The 14,540-nt window shown below is 37.2% G+C and overlaps 1 protein-coding gene across 3 annotated transcripts in view; it reads right to left on the bottom strand.

The window, feature by feature from the left end:
• Dora (zinc finger SWIM domain-containing dorado) overlaps nt 1-13,044 on the bottom strand; it is a 493,890-nt gene extending 480,846 nt beyond the window's left edge. For all 3 annotated transcript variants that reach the window (XM_076798684.1, XM_076798685.1, XM_076798686.1), the window contains exon 1: nt 13,038-13,044. The gene's annotated coding sequence lies outside the window, so the exon portion shown is untranslated. The remainder of the gene's footprint in view (nt 1-13,037) is intronic.
• Between the last annotated feature and the right edge of the window lie 1,496 nt (nt 13,045-14,540).

The following is a 14,540-nucleotide window of genomic DNA, read 5'->3' as shown; positions in this document are numbered from 1 at the left end:
AAGAAACAGCGATGGAGGGATTTTTGCACAATCATTGCTAGGGCAAGGGATTATGACGGGTCCTATCGGATGTTGCCCGACACTAATTTGCCGGGCACATCAATCTTTCCTCTGAAAAGGAACCTTTTGAGGCCGTATCCGGGCAGGCTAGCGGAAGGTCACGAAGACTGGATGAATTTTAATAAACGCCTGTCCACTGCTCGACGAACAGTCGAAAATGCATTCGGCATTTTGTCCCAAAAATTACGTATATATGTATAATCGACGGATACAGGGGAAGCCGGAAAACCGATTATATAATAATGACTACATGCATCCTGCACAACTTTATTCGCGCACACGGGGGATCTCGAACGGAAGAAAATGAACAGGTACAACGTGTAGCGTGGGATGCCATAACTAATCAAAGGGGCAATTCAACGAGGGAGTCCTTCGCGGCCAGGGACATTTTTAACACTAGAACGACCGGAGCAGTCATAATGACTGCTTCCTAATTTTTTCTTTTACAATTACTGAAATTGTAAAAATGTTTTCATCGGAAATTTTTTAATGAACCTCTTCATTGAAGCACATATTACAGTAAAAGTTGTATGAAGTCTGAATGTGTACAGTCTTGTCACTGTTACAAAGCAATATACGTCTGTCGCATTTACTGCTCGGTCGTTCTAGTGTTAAAGATTTTCTTTACTCGACGACGAGCTCGCGCACCGATGCGACTCAATGAATGTTAAGTTAAGTTTAGTTAGTTATTAAGTTAGTTTAACACTAGGTTTACGGAGCACTAAAAATTACTATTTTACATTACTTTATAAAAATAACATGAATGTATCGATCAAAGTTTGTAGCCATTTTTTTAATAATATGTAAAAGAAATACGATAGAGGTTATGCAAATTTATCGTATTCCTTTTAAAACTCATTTTGAATTGGATATGTATTGCGCATGTCTGTAGAACAACATGGCGGATTGACAGTTGATAAGAGTAGAGACAAAAGAGAGAAAAGCGACGCGCATTGCAAATTCTAATTGACTAGGATTGTCACTTTCTTACATAAATCTTTGTGGAATAATAGCTTTTAATGTCGTTTCTTGTGTTTACAGGTAAGAGTGTAACCAATGTAAATATTGTAAATAACTGTATATAGCGAATAAAACTTTAATCTTGTGTTTACAGTGAAACTCAGTTTGGTTATTATTTCCTCAAGATAAATTAAAGAACGAAAAGATAAACTTATTATAAATATATATCCAAAGAAATCAATTTGTTAAATAATTGCTCATGGATGCATTTTTACGATCTCAATATTCGCAATTTAAAAATATTAGAATCCGTCATTTTGACGGATCCCGTAAATCTAGTATGTATGTATGGAAGGATCTACAAGAAACAATTGAGAATAGTATGAGAGAAAGATGGAATGAGTGAGGAGTGGGAAGAACGGAAAAAAGAAGCGAATCGAGGAAGCGTCGTTCGCGGGTTTTGCAAGAGATTGAATGTTACCACGCAAGAGAGTGCACGTGTTATAACGTCTTTTGTATATTTGTTATTAATATAACTAAAAGGTAAAACCAACGAGTGAGTGTTATTTAGTAGACTAATATCCCCAACAATTAGGAATAGGCAATTAGGAAATAAAGTGTAATAATATTGTGAATTGTAATAATATTCATTCTAACGTGTGAACTAAGTATTTATTAAAATACATTCAGTACTAACCTGGTTGATTTAATTCGTCGCCTATTTCCTTCCATGCGATTGCTTTCAACTTGCTGTCCTCGAATTTCCTATGAGCTATGTTGTATAAAAACTCGCGACTCCGGACACATTCAATAAGGCGCTCGTCTTCCATTTTGCTCAACTGCTCGCTCTTCTAACGTCGGAAGTAGAACTGATTTCTTCGACTAACTTTTCTCACAGGTAACCTCGTAACTAGCATCTCAGTGGGGGTAAGAAACACGGTATTGGTTATATTGGGGTAAAGAACCACAATGGGACCTGCAACAGACCTACCTGGATCGGGCCGCTCCGAGTCTTCAGCGGCCCATTGCAAAAGTTTGTTTGTAATTGCGAAGAAAAAAGTAGAAGTCACGATTTTTGAGTTTTTATCTGTGTCTGTATTGAAAATTTATAAGGTCCCTTTTGTAAATCTAAGTAGGTAACATACATGCATAAAATTTCATTAAAATCGATCAAGGTTGCTAAGAAATATGATTGATTGAAAACAGCAAGAATTGTAAAAAACTGCGATTTAAAACCTAAGTAAATTAATCCTTTACTCAGCAAAATTAACCCTATCATCCCCAACAAATTCATGACGTTTGGGACAATTTTAAAAAGTTATTTGTTTTTAAAGAGTGTACGAACATTTTGTACACCGGCCCACAGTGGTTCAGATTGGAAAATCATGTGAAATTTCCTTAAAAAATCGACTATCGTATATCAATATTTAATACTTATATCCTATTTCTTAATGTCTACCAGTCTCGATATAGAAGATATTTATACAGTTTGATATAGACGACTTAAAGTCGGATTTTTGATGAATAGTGTTTTCTATCCAAAAAATTGAATTTTTTCTTTCAGAAGTTCTGATGTTCCTATTCAATATTTTTGTGTTCCCTTTTCTTTACAGTAAATAGCGTTCTTTCATGATAGGGAACCGCTCCATATATTAATAATTACCGTATAAAATTTACTGAAAAAGTAATACTCAATGAAATGTAACAAATTTTTCAAATTTCTTGCAATTGACAGGGATTATCTTTGAAGTCCCAAAGAATCCTGGGTTTTAACAAATTGGAATATTCTCGGCACACCTTCCTCTACATAATCATGAAAAAGTTAATTCCCCCCTTGGCCCACTGCATAAATTATTATTATTTAAAGCTATTAATGTTGGACGCGGTATCGCATCAATTGATGAAATTCTGCAAGGAGAGGAGTTTTTCTTTAATTTTTTTCATTTGTTTTTGTTTAATAAATGCATCAGAACCGTCCGTGCATTCATAGCGAGCATTCGAAATATTTTCTGCGTATTAAAAAGTTGTTTTGTTCAGTTTTGTTTTAAGTTTTGTTTCTTATAAAAATATGACAAAAAGTTTTACAATTCATTGCGGTCGATGTTATGTTTATATATATCCATTTTTTATTATAGATTATTTCATCGCCCTAAACAGTGGACATCGTAAAATGTCAAAAATATGCACAAGATACGGCAATATATTATGTATAAAATTATGGATGGTATTACATGCCAGCGTCGATTCATAAATTACTAGTACATGGGGCGGAAATTAAAAAAAATGCGTTGTTGCCAACAGGGCAACTTTCAGAAGAGGTCCAAGAAAAGCGTGATAAAGATTTTAAACGCATAAGATGTAGAAACATGCGAAAAAATTCAAGATTATCCACAAACGAAGACATATTAAATCGACTGCTTTTAACATCAGATCCATATACATATGTATATCTAGCATTAGAACAAAATCATACCGAAAAAAGTCAGGCTATTAGAAGCAGAAGCTTAATAATTGTTTAAAATAAAAAGTGTAATAATAATAATTATAATAATAACAACAACAACGACAACAACAATTGTGGTACGATTCTTCTTTAATCTATCCGTAGGTTAGCAATTCAACATTATCTGGTTCAAGTTTCACGCTAATATCACATACGGTTTAAAAGTTATACAAAAATGTCACACGAAATAATCCTATTTCTTAGGTCTTGAATCTACACTTCCTTCATACTCTCTTTCATCATTTCACAATGGAACGAATCCTCTACTTTCTCGCGATGTCCATAGAGCAATGACAGTTAATGTATCCAACAATTTATATTTCATTAAATCATAACGGTATTGAATCCTGTGGCGGTTGCACATCTATGTGCATGGTATAAAGACGTGGCATAAATTCGTCGGCCGTCGGGGAATAATTTTAATTTCGCCATTTTTTAAAGTGTCACCATTTTTGGAGAGTCTGAAAACTTGGCACGCTACCGTCGCACCACACCGATTCTTCTTTTTGGAGAGTCCATCGTTAGGTCTGCCTATGCCCATCTCAGCCGTGCCCGCAGTCCCAGTGTTTAGTTTCGACGTCACACGCTACATAGTATGTGTGCGGCTGTAGCCAATATTTCGACTGTAGCCACAAATGCGTGTGAAACGAGGCCTGCCTCTTCCACTCTGATCCAATCAGCGACGCATTCGTACCTACACTCTGTCCAACGAGACGAGGCAGTGAAGTACCAGCGTCCAACTCTGTCGCACTCGAGTGGCTATGTTTACGTCTACTGCCTCGTCTCGTTGGACAAGGTATAGATACGTCACCGCATTCCTACCAAAGAACCTTCTTCGCAGCCACCCATCGATACCGTGTCACCGCCTCGCACCCATACAAAATGGTGCCTTGCCATCCCCTACAATTGTATAGCAGTGGGCGGTAATTGTTTAACAGCTTAGCCCACTGCTATTCACCTGTCGCTCGTGCGTGCAGTATTTGAGTACTCCGAGTATAAACAAATCGGCGGGCAAGACTGTGACAGCGATCGACAGCAGATTATATCAGGATTAGGTTCAATGCACTTGGTGGTCATAGAATCATTTACATTTCGTCGCTGAAACTAATTTTTGCGCTAGCCTTATTTTTAGTACTCCGGCATCTGATTTTGCCTGCCATAAAATTGATGGGCTTAAGCTAACGAACGAACAGTACAACACCTTTTACCTGCATTATTGCCGTCCGTGCCATACTTCGCCGAGTGGAAAGGTCTACGAAAATAAAAATACGGTACTCCCTTTCGGAACCGTCGATTTCGAACAATGTAGGACATAAATAATTTTTAGGTCATTATGGATAAGAATTCTGAAGTTTTCCGTATACATTTGTTCTTATAGCAAGGCAAAAATGAAAAAATTGCGGCCAGGTAAGACCGGCGAAAGACGCGGCGTTCGACGATTCAGGTACCTAATTGCAAGTGCACCGACTGATCGACCGCTATTCACCGGCAGGCTTGGAAAAACCAATGTCCATTGTACTATGGATGGCATTAAACTTTACTGTACACTCGGAGTGCACAACACCCTAACAACAGTTTAGGTAAACTATGTAAATGACCTTCCCCTAGCTCTTTTTTTCACTACGTGAAACTTTTAATTTTAGGACAGACGCTGTCGACCCTCACTTCAAAATGTCTAAAGAATATCCAGCAACTGAATGGACACAAAATAATAAATAGTTCGATAAATAATTTTGAGGCTCCCCGAATTAAAAAACGGAATTTCAAACACGAAGAATCGTAAAATGAGGCCATATTTTTCAAATTTTTTAACACTTGCACCGATGGTAAAATTTGCAAAACAAAGATATTAGTAATATTTTTGCATTAAGAAATCACATTCGAATATAACATGATAAATTATTTAATAATTGTTTACAACTCTTTCACCCGGAACAAAATCAAGAAAGTCGCTAAATATTCTTTCTATGTTTTCCAATTTCAAATGTTCACAAATTATCTCTGGTTAATTAATTATTAATGATTTTTGCCCAGGCTAATTGTTTCGGAAATTCCTCTAATGTGTAAGACAAGGAGGGTCGAACTATGCGACAAGAACAGGCATATAAAACGTGACACCCTTCCGAAATTTGTTAATAGCTAACAATTTAAACATCAAATATACACAAAACTGAAATGGGAATGCAGCCAAGGCCTCGTTTTACATTTTTCAATCTTAAAAGTTCACCAATAAGATTTCTAAAGTTAGTTAATTATTTATTGAGTAGGGGTTTGTCAATCTTTTCGAGATTCTTCAAGAACTGTCTCAGAATAAATGTTAATATCCAGGAAATTAAAACAAACAATCCGACTGAAAACAATTCGGGAAAGTTGCTGAGGGTTCTATGTATACTCCCCAATTGCTAGTATTTATGAATCATTAGTAATAAGGGCGTTATTAACAAATAATCTCTTGAATTACGCAGGCGAGCGAGATGGTCTGTATCTGTCCTTCTGTCTCTCCGTAAATTGCATAAGTCTGTCCTTGTCGGATACCAACTCGGTGGCATGTACGCCTAATACTTACCAGGGGATTCGAAGCGTCGTAAAAAAGTAGGTGGCACGATCGATACCTCTACTGTCTTTGTCGCACAGTCTCTCTGTCCTTGTCTTACTCATTACGTGGACAGGGAAATTCGTTCCTAAATCCGCCACCGTAGATGGCGCCACCGTCGTGCTGTTGTAGGAGTGTAATACCAGAGAGGAATGAGAGTGCTCACGCCCGGGGTTTCGGCGTTCCCACTTTCGTGACATCGCCGCTTTAGCATGGCACAGAACCGGTCAGTCTTTCCTGGAACAGAACCGGTCAGTCTTTTAGCATGGCACAGAACCGGTCAGTCTTTCCTGGAACAGAACCGGTCAGTCTTTTAGCATAAGACTGAACGCACATTATTTTTTTAACCAGGATTAGAACGTACAGCTTAATTGTTGTATATGAAATATGTAACTAACATGTAAATCTTGTGTACAAAATCTCTAATTAATATAAATTAAGAATAATATTAATTGTAATGATACGTATTTTATTTTTTTCCAATTTTGTAGTTGCAAACTCTAGTTGTAAAAAATGGAAAATCCGGAAAAATTCGAACAAATACAGATTTCATATCGAAGTTTAAAAGCGACCAACCTGAATATTAATTTAATAATGAGCTATTGTCATCAACACTATCTTAATTTTTTTCATATATTTAGCTACTGTTATTACTAATTAAAAAAAATTTTCTTTCATGAATAAATATTTTTTTCCGCCTCAACACCATAAGATTTTTACTAGATGACTTTAAAAACACATTAGAACTATTTTTAAATAATTTTACTCGAAAACATTCTAGTTTACTCTTTATTTCACCGTTCTACTAATTTTTTATGGGCTGCATTGCAGCTCTGTTTAACACTCTTTTACAACTCAATACCATGGTACCATCCATATTCAAGGAAGAACAATTTTTTGCGACGATCATTGAAAAAACAAAAGTGTTTCCTTCATTTCAGTCCTTTAGTGCGTTGGTGACGTAGCGCCCAGCACACCTATTTACCTGTGTTCTGTGTCATATCTGGAGTTTTATGGTATTCTAACAATCCCTATTGAGTCGCAAGCCAAACCATACAAGCGAATGCATTCACAACTTCCAGAGACCTGCCTCCAAAACTAATTAAAGGAAGGCTAGACATGCAGTGTGTAATAAACTCCTCAAAAGAGGCGGATTCCAGTCGCTCGTGTTATAAACCTCATTCGATACTGCATCGAAAGTGCATACACTTTGTTCATGATACACTCTTTGTAATAATTAAATTCAATAAAATATGAAGTAAATCTTTCACGCTGCTAACGGCCCTCGCAGAGTTGGGCATTATTTGGGATAAAAATTATTTAAATAAAAATTCGAATAAAAGATACTTTATCTTTATTTGTTATTTGAAGGTTCGAATAAAAAAAAAGCATCTTTATTGGACGAGTGTCGAATAAATAATTTTATTAGATGAGAATTTATCCGACGAATAAAAATACTTTTTTATATTCGAAGCTCCAAATTAAATTTTCATTTTTTATCTGTACTGTTATTCGGAGGCTACGACTAATTCTTCCGAATTTCGAATAATTTCTTCAGCTCGAATAAGCGGCTTGGAGCCCCGTCGGCCCAGGCCCAGAAGCCTCGGTCGCCCAGCGGTGCAATAAACGGCAGCCGCGCGATCCGAGGCGAGAACAGGTATATCGGTGTGAAACTCCACCAATCAAATTACAAAACTTCTTTATTTTTCATTATTTTTTATAGCACTTCCATTAACCTATTTGTGGAGTTTTTCTGATTAAAATGACACTAAACACGATATAATTTGATGTGTATTGCTATTCAAACGCTTCGAATAATTTTCTTCGAATAATCTTTGCTAGCTGTAAGCTGTTAAAATTTTTGTACAATTTGATTGTGTGGAGTTATACGTGTAGACAAAAGTATTTACTTTGATTGTAATTTAACTTACTTTAAAAATTAACTTATCTTATTTAAATTGAAATGTAGGGAATTTAATATTATATTTTTCTAGAATTGTTTAGGCATCATGATTGCCCATGCTCAGACATCATGTCTGAGTCTGTGTTACGAATGAGTGGGACACTGTAATTTTTTAGTTATTTATTGGCATGCTTGGCCCTAAGAATTTGTTACGGGCTTGGGTACGGGTCTAGAAACAAGAAGACAGACCAGCCGTACTCCACTCAATGACAATTGACACATCGCAGGCAGACACTCAGGAGTAAGGCGATACAAGTTTCGGGGAAAGATCCTTGAACAAGGATCTTTGTGCAGTATCCTGCAAGGCTTACGTGAGAAAATGAATTCACGGCGTCAGTAGGCGTTGCACAATTTACGTAAGGTTAATGATAGTTCAGTAAGTTAAATAACACGATATTAAGCAAGCCATATAGCAGTTAATAATAACATCACCCTCCAAAAAATTATGATGATTTACCATATTTATATACCTTCTATGTGTATGTAACTCCGTAAGGGTATTTTAATGATATTATCGATTCATATGTAAGTTCATTCGAAACAAATTCGTTAGAATGCCGGGAATATTGTCTTTTAAGTTTTTCACGTGAATTATTTCAAATATTAATACAAATAAAGATTACGCACATACTTGCCGAATATACCTAATGTAGTTATTTAAAAAATCAAATATATTAAAAATCGCGTTATAAGTTACAAATGAAATACTATTATTACCATTGTCTATTTCAAAAAGAACGCAGAGTTGAATCTTGGGTATTGCGATAACTCGCTCGCCCGAACTTTTCCGATTCTTTTCGAACGCGCTCGATGAGGTCGGGTCATGGGTCGTCCGAAAGGCTCGGGCCTCTCGACGTGTCCCGATTCGAGTGCCCGATTCACGAGCCGGCCCGCACATCCCTACTGTGTCACATCTGGAGTTATATGGCACGCTAACAATCGACATTGAGTTGCAAGTCAGACCGTACAAGCAAACCCATTCGCAACTTCCAGAGGCCTGACTCCAAGGCTAAAATAAGTAAAGGAACACAGAAAATGCCGTGTGCCAAAATCCTCAAAAACACTGGATTTCAGTCGCTCGTACCGTAAATTCTGTTATTCGTTAACAGGGGTTCGAACCGTCGCTTAACCATAACCAAGGGGTTAAATTGGGTTAACCAAGGAAGGTTAATGTAATCCATTTTAACTGTATGGGAACGGTTCTTAAATTCTAGAAAGAGCGGGCTAAAGTTACTTAAACTTTATTTTTTAAATTTCAGGAATTATTTATTCCAAGAACTGTTTTATGTCCGTTATGTACCGTTATGTTATGTACTGTTATTACTGTCATTCGAACAACAAAATAATAAGTATTATCTACTTATTTAAATAAAGTAATAAATATAATACAGATAATAAACAATACAATGAATGTAATAAAATAAGAAACGTTATCTAATTTAAGGAGAAAATAAATATAATACAAAAGGTGAACATAGATATAGAAAAATTAGCACAGAGCAGATTATAGAATATAAATATGGAACCCTTTACATATATATAAACAACAGTGCAAGTGAATATTTTAATTACTTGGATATGTAACTGAGGAAGTATCTTCTCTCAATTATCGAACACGATTAACTCTGTGTTCGCTCATTGTTCCGTCGTGGAACAAGAAAGGCTCCAAATTAAAACAAACTAAATTATTTTACAGCCACGAAAACAGCTGGTCACGACCATGTACTGGGGTTCGGGTCAACCTTCCCGCCCGTCTTCGGCAGCGCGTACACACCCGGTGAAAACCCGGAAAATTTTGCCGTCTCAGCAAGCTACTCTATGTACAAACCTGGATCGCAGATCGCATTTTTTACTATACAACAATAAATATTTTTTGAATTTGTTAAACAATAATTTTTAATTAATTCTCATGGATCTTTTTTATTAAAACGTAATTGTTTAAATATAAACTTCCGAACTATTTTTTACTTTCTAAATATGTATTTTATATGTATTTTTTTTTATGTTTCACACATGTAATGTTTTATGGAATATGTAAAATACAAATTGGAGAAGTCTTTTTGTAATAAACGCATACAAAAATTACCGAGAAGGTATGATGATTTGAAATCTGGTGTTATGTCCATTTCCTTTGCAACTTTATTTGCTGCGATCATAGCTTTGCTAAATCCTTCATTTCTGTATTCCGCAAAGAATACGTTAAGACCTTTCAGATGCTTCGTGGCCAAATCGATGTGCATCTTTTGATTGTGCAATACTTTGCTGACGATGTTAATTTTTGATAATATTTCGTACCAAATGATAAAACTGGTAATAAATTCAAATTCATTTATCTTGCGCATAATAGACAAAATCTCAATTTTCAATTTATTGTCAGATGCGTTGTTGCCAATTTTGATCAAGGCGTTTCGAAATTGGCGAATTTGAAATCGAATAGCCTTTACACTATCAAAACGGCATTCCCATTCCCATTTTCTGATAATGGTTTAGGTGTAATGTTTTCAACGTGTTTTTTTAGAACATCCCAACGCGATGTCGATGCTGCAAATATCGTGTAAATCTTTTGTATAACACCAAAAACATGTAGTGCTTGGGTTGATCATTTTGCTATATCTCCCAATAACAAATTCAAGTTGTGACTACCGCATGGTAAGTAAAACGCTTTAGGATTTACACGTAATATATTTGCTTGTACTCCTTGATACATTCCCCTCATATTGGCACCGTTATCATATCCTTGTCCGCGACAGTCGGATATTTTTATTCCCAACTGATCAAGAATGAGCATGATAGTTTCAGATAGTCCTTTTCCTGTTGTAGCGTGAACTATTTCAAATTGCAACGTAAAGGATTGCGGTGGTTGCGGAATGACAGGAGTCGGAATATCTGGAGACATAGGATATATTTTCCAAACACGTTAGTACAAAGGATGAGGTGATAGGTTTTGTTATAAAATAGATTCTTTCTAAAGAGTGAGAGACAAAGCTAGCAACGATTAATTTAGGAAAAGATTTTATATAATACGCGATACCACCATCGGGCGTCCGGTTTATTTCAACCGTACTCTCCCTCTGGGAATACGACGACGACGCGGTTTCGCCTGTTTTCTCATGTCCGATCGGCGGCCGGCCTTCATGGCCGTCCTCTCCGAAACGTACAGAGGAACTAGGCGTCCCTACTCTCAGGCGGCCAGGAAGCTACCCTGTTCTTTCCTCTCGGCGGGCGGCCGGCCTTCATGGCCGTCCTCTCCCATGTATCCAGAGAGGCGTCCAGGTGCAACCCCTGTCCTCTCCTGGGCTGCTGGGCGTCCGATAGCATTGCTTCGTACTCTCCCGTCCTGTGGGCGGCCGTGGTCTGACTCGTCCTCTCCCACAGGTGCAGCCCTGCTGCTGGGCGTCCGATAGCATTGCTTCGTACTCTCCCATCCTGTAGGCGGCCGAGGTCTTACCTCGTCCTCTCCTACAGGTGCAGCAAGAGTGCTTGCTCCGCGGTAATCTACCGATATTAATATGGACTCGTTGCTATCTTTATCAATAACGCGTTACTAGAGGTCTAGAAGGTTCCAGACCCCGCGGTTCCCCTTGAACCGCCGGCCACTCTGCCTCGGCGCAATTCTTCTGTTACCTGGGGGGGGGGGGGGTGACGAGGGGTCTCGACGCTTTATTGTTTCCTCGTTGCGTTACAAAATTTGATAAAATGTTCCTTGATTTCAACCTTCTCGTCTGTTATGTTGACATAACGAAGAACAACCGATAATTGCTCTTGATGGCTCACATCTGGTGTACAATCCAATAAAATGGAATAATATTTTGCTCTCCTTATTGCATCGATAATTACTTTTTGTACTTTATTTGCCACTGCACTTATTAATTCGTTTTGAATTGAATGCGATAAATAATGATGCCCTTTTATGGCTGTTCTATTTAAATGATCATTTAGAACAGAATCAAATTTTGCAATTAATTGTATTAAACCCAAAAAATTACCATTGTGCGGTGTGTATAAAGTATCGCAACTTCCTCGGAAAGCTAAATTATGTTGCGCCAAATATAAAATAACAGCAGTTATTCTTTGGAAAACTTGTTCGTATCATGCTGTTTCAAGTCTTAACATTTTTTCGCACTCTTTATCAGTTCGTAGGAGCTGCGACTCGTTGACAGACTTCCAAAAATTGGGGAGTCTTGTCTCTATTTTTTTAACAGTTTTTTAAACAAATCCAAGTAATATTTTTTCACATCCATAATTCGCTTTCAAGCATTCAATGAAAGTACAAAATCTATAATCATGTATGACTTTTGCAAAAAACTATTGATGTAGTTTAATTTCTCTAAAAAGTACATTTCTCTGAAAGCGTCTGGATTTTTTATCTAAAGTAGTTTCCAGGATATGAGGACTTCATGGAGTTACACTGAACTTTGATGATTTTTGTCATCCCTTTAAACTGAATCATCGCTAAAAAGAAATGTCTTGCATCTGTTAATGGTATCATCATTCTGTAAAAAGTTAATTAATGGGATATGGGTATATATATAAAGAAAGCACACTCTTTTGTAGCACACGGAATAGAGATTATATTTCAACAAATTCTCTAATAGCACGTCGTCAGACACGTCTTTACGGTTTGAGAGAAACGTCGCGAATGAAACAAGAAAACGAAACAGAGGAGCAACAGTTCAATATGAACATCAGAGGATCGAGGGTCCCATGCCGGGGACAACATACAATGTATATTAACTGCAGATACAATGTATATCAAAAGCCGATTCAAACGATCCTTCCTTCTAAAGAAATAACAGATTCATTTTGTTCTGTTTATGAAATAAATTCCAACATTAATCAAAATCGGTGTCTTCTAATTGGATAATTTTCGTGGAGCGTGGGGCCTTTCAAAACGCGGGGCCGGGTTCCGGCGAACGCGATGAACCTGCCTTGCGCCGACCCAGACTAGCGGTTACCACTGTTACCACCCCCTCCACTTTACGGGAAAAATAAAAGAAAATCTTGGCAAATGTCTTCGCTAGCTTTAAAGCAACGCGCCTTGAAGCAGTGCATTTTTTTGCACAGGCATCAGTCTCTATTGAGTTAAAGCTTAAATACTTGCATGTACACTATTACTTTTTTATCTTATTCTTTCTTGAATAATCCTTTTCCTTTACACTTTCATTTCTATTAATTTTTTCATCACTTTCTTTCATCTTTTCTTAACTTTCCTAACTTTTCTCACATTTTTAATTTTTTTCTAATCTCGTTGTAACTTTTTTCTATCTGGTATTAACCCTTTCCATACTTTCTCTTAACAAACTTTCCTTTATTGTAATTTTTTTATCCAAGAGTTCGCGGATTTGTGCGTGTTCGCGGATTTGCGAGTGTCGCGGATTTGCAAGCGTCGAGGATTTGTGAGTGTCGCGGATTTGTGCGTGTTCGCGGATTTGTGCGTGTTCGCGGATTTGTGCGTGCTCGCGGGTTTGTGTGTTTTTTCATAGTTTGTTTCAGGTTCTTTAGGATATGGAATCATCCAGCAGGTTGCGGGACAGATGCATGTACCGGGGATGCAGCAACAGCCGACAAGAAGGACATCAGCTATACATCTTTCCGACAAAAGACAGTTCTTTGCGTGCTCAATGGATTGCAAGAGTTGGTGAGTACACGGTCTTTTCTCTAAAACGACGATATGTAACACGTTTTAAAGACTTGAAAATATAGAGCATGTAATTAATCACTCATAAGAAAATAAGGATTTTGGGGCAAAAGGTTACACATTTCAACAAGATGCATATCATGATCAAGCAAAGTTATCCGAAGATTTATTCGAAGCCTTCGAATAAATCTACGGATAAAAATACTAAATACAGTCCAATTTGTACCGTGTTTAGTGTCATTTTAATCAGAAGAATGCCACGAATTAGTTGGCGCAAGTCCCATAAAAAAATCATGAAAAACAATGAAGTTTTGCAATTGGATTGGTAGTTGTTTCACACCGATACCTCGCGACTCTACGAGCTCGGAACTTCAACGACCAGCGACCGACCAACAGCCTACAATGTAAGCGGATGGAGAATCGATAATTATTGGCAATTTATGCTTTTATGTTTTGAATCAGAACAACATTGTTAATACGAATGAATTGTAGAGCTTATCCCGATCAAAATGAGTCCAAACACGACATCATTTGGACTGTCTTTAACGAGATTGTAATATTTATCGTAACATTACGTATCAGTGAAACTTGTTCGATTACACTCGAATTTGACCTCATTTTCATCAGGAAAATCCCCTCCATTCGATCGTCACAATTTTATGAGGATATATTGAAAAATCTAAAAGTTTAAACTTTCATACGTGCGCGATTCTCCATCCGCTTACATTGTATGCCGTTTGTCAGCCGCTGGGTCTTCGAAGTTCGGCGCTCGTCGGTCCTCCTCGGGCGTCGTCGCCGTTTATTCGTCGAGCTGGCAAAACTT

The sequence above is a fragment of the Halictus rubicundus genome, chromosome 13 (assembly GCF_050948215.1).
Source record: "Halictus rubicundus isolate RS-2024b chromosome 13, iyHalRubi1_principal, whole genome shotgun sequence".
Taxonomy (NCBI): domain Eukaryota; kingdom Metazoa; phylum Arthropoda; class Insecta; order Hymenoptera; family Halictidae; genus Halictus; species Halictus rubicundus.
The sequence above is the reverse complement of the archived record's forward strand: the minus strand, read 5'-3'. Positions and strand labels throughout refer to the sequence as shown.